The 2,622-nt window shown below is 37.1% G+C and overlaps 1 long non-coding RNA gene across 1 annotated transcript; it reads left to right on the top strand.

Annotated features, from left to right (window-relative positions):
• The first annotated feature begins 638 nt into the window (after positions 1 to 638).
• Positions 639 to 2,244, top strand: LOC148034234 (uncharacterized). The gene is made up of 3 exons (XR_015691191.1): positions 639 to 1,520; positions 1,638 to 1,673; positions 1,799 to 2,244. It is a non-coding gene; the product is annotated as an uncharacterized LOC148034234 (long non-coding RNA).
• Positions 2,245 to 2,622: the final 378 nt, after the last annotated feature.

Here is a 2,622-nt window from a genome sequence, read left to right as displayed (position 1 = left end):
AAGAGAGTTACACTTCCACTTGAGGGAGATCCTTCATTGAGCAAAGTAGCATTTTACTCTTTCTTTTTTGTCTTTCCTAGTAGTATCACTTACATTTGCACCACATATACATTCTTACAAAGTATATCGTCTAATATCTAGTCTCATAGGCATATCTTTTATCTTTTAAAACAATAGATACATTTCTTGGTGTGTTTTAGTGGTCTTATAGGCCACATTGGCTTTTTAGAGATGTTAATATACTTCCTCTTTCTTCTTTCTCAACCCCCAAAACCATGAATGTGTGCACTCTTTTAAACATGCTTGGTATTTATTGAGAGTTATACTTGGTTGTTTAGGAGCATTGCTACATTTGAGTGTCCAACTCTATATCAATGGGCAAATTGTCTCGAATGAAGTGAAACTTGAGGTCATTTCGAATATGTTCGGATTATGTCTAAAACGAGCATTCGAAGACTCGGCAAAATCGCAGTCCACCTCGTGGAGTTTGAACTCTTGAGCCTCTATTTTCTCTTTCATATTTTGGTAAAACCTTTATTTATTTTATCTGAATTGGAAGGTGATTTCATTTATGCAAAGTGTTTCCAATATTATATGCACAGAATGTATTTTGAGCAGTAAGGTTTGTGATCAAGTTGGTTAGTTAAGAATATTGATCATGTCTTGATTGGATATTATTTTGCTTGGTTTAATGATTTGTCTTCATATTAGCTTGGTAATATTAGTGTTCTCTAATTGGGCCCAACCATTGGTATGTGCTTCTTGCAACTTGGTGGCCCTTGACTTAATTTTGAGGTTGGTGTCGCTATTATAGGGGAAGTTACAACTATTCAAAGTGTTGTCTTCAAAGATTTGGAGTGCCTTGTATGCCAAGACCTGACATCAAGATAAAGAGGAGTTTTGGCACCAAATTAAGGTATGTGCTTTTCAATTGGGGCCAACCTTGGAACCCTATGGAGTATGTGCATGGGTAATTTGGTAACTAATGTAAAGCGCATTGATTATGTCTGTTAACTCTTTCCCAGTTGACCTAATAGTCAAGTCTACATATGCCATCTCATAATAGTTCATGTTTCAACATTTAACCCCTTCTAATATCTAAACTTGGAACCCTCTTAATGCCTAGTGTCCATTGTTTCTCTTCCTCATTTGAGTGCCTTACAACATTTGTGTGAGTGTATGTATATAATCTCTGATTTAGGTCTTAAATTTCTTAAGAAACTAGTTTGTTTCTAGCTTTCCATTTAGTTGCAGATGACGGTTAAAGGCCCTATCTCCTTGCGCACACTAGGTGGAGGACATTGAGTGTAGGTGAGAGTGCTCAATAGCTATGAAAATCCGGGGTATATTCAGAGTAGTACCCATACAAGTGGGTTGGGGTGCATGGGAGCTGTTGGTTCCCTTAAGACCCCTAACTTGGGGCAAGACTTGTAATTCTATGTAGTAGGACTTGATGAATTGGCAGCGAACATAACTACGCAAATTAATTCTTTCGCACTCGAACCAACAATCAAGTCTAGGTATGTCATCTCATAACTTATCATACAACATTTAACTCCTTCCAATATGATGTAAACTTGGAACCCTCTTGATGTCTAGTATCCATCGTTGTGTTTGCTTGTTTGGGTGTCTTGCAGCATTGGGAAATCGGAGCATAGGTGAGTAATTGAGAGGTATGTGTATGTGTGGTCAGTTCATTTGCTTGATCATAATGTTAAGCTTTTCATTGATTGTTACTTTGACAGCTAACCAAGCATTAAATAATCAATTATCAATTAATTGTGATTAGTGTGCGCAGAAATTAATTAACCGAGGGTTTGCAGTTGTGGGTTCTTCAAATTTCCGGCATTCCGTAAATCAGTGAATGGGAAGACGGTAGTTGATATTGACGACCATCTGTCTATCCTCAGTCCAAGATTTCTCTTTCTTGCTCATTCTGGTCAAGTGCAAGCGGCTCTTTGGTTGCACCCGCTTTGCATCAAGAGCTTTGGACATGCAGTGGGTCCCATCCTGCCCATCATTACCTACCAAGCTTGTTAGGTGCCATCAACACATGCATGTAAGTGAAAAGCGACTTTAATTAACTCTCTCAGAGGACATAGAATCGATTGCATGCATTCAGGTTGTAATCTCTCACTTCTTCTTAGTTCTCAACGTGATCAATGAAGAAGATAATTATGGCGCATCATTCCCCTTATCTCCATTCTGTCAAGTTGTTGGTAAAAAACAAACAAAGAACTGTAATGATGCATATTTGGGTTCGGGTTTTACTTATTTGCACAACCTAGTGTTCATTTTTGAAGGGCTAGTCCATATTTTCTCATGAAAGGTCTCTCTATGATCTTGCCCTTCAAGTCATATTTTCTCATGAAAGGTCTCTCTATGATCTTGCCCTTCCACTTGAAGGTCACTTTTTAAAATATGGCATTCAAATTATGTGTGCAATAAATATTACCTTTCAAGATCTAAACCTTGTGCAAAGAAGCTTTTTAATCAAAATCACTTAACAACGATAAAATTCTAATTCATATGTAAGATAACTTTTCCATTCAATTTATACTATCATATTTGATTTAATCAACTCTATTATGAATCACTGATATAGCCTTAGTAACTAGGCAT

Source organism: Lygodium microphyllum, chromosome 6, assembly GCF_053477565.2.
Source record: "Lygodium microphyllum isolate KBCC chromosome 6, Lygodium_microphyllum_v1.1.10, whole genome shotgun sequence".
Lineage (NCBI taxonomy): Eukaryota > Viridiplantae > Streptophyta > Polypodiopsida > Schizaeales > Lygodiaceae > Lygodium > Lygodium microphyllum.
This window is presented reverse-complemented; position numbering and strand designations above follow the sequence as displayed.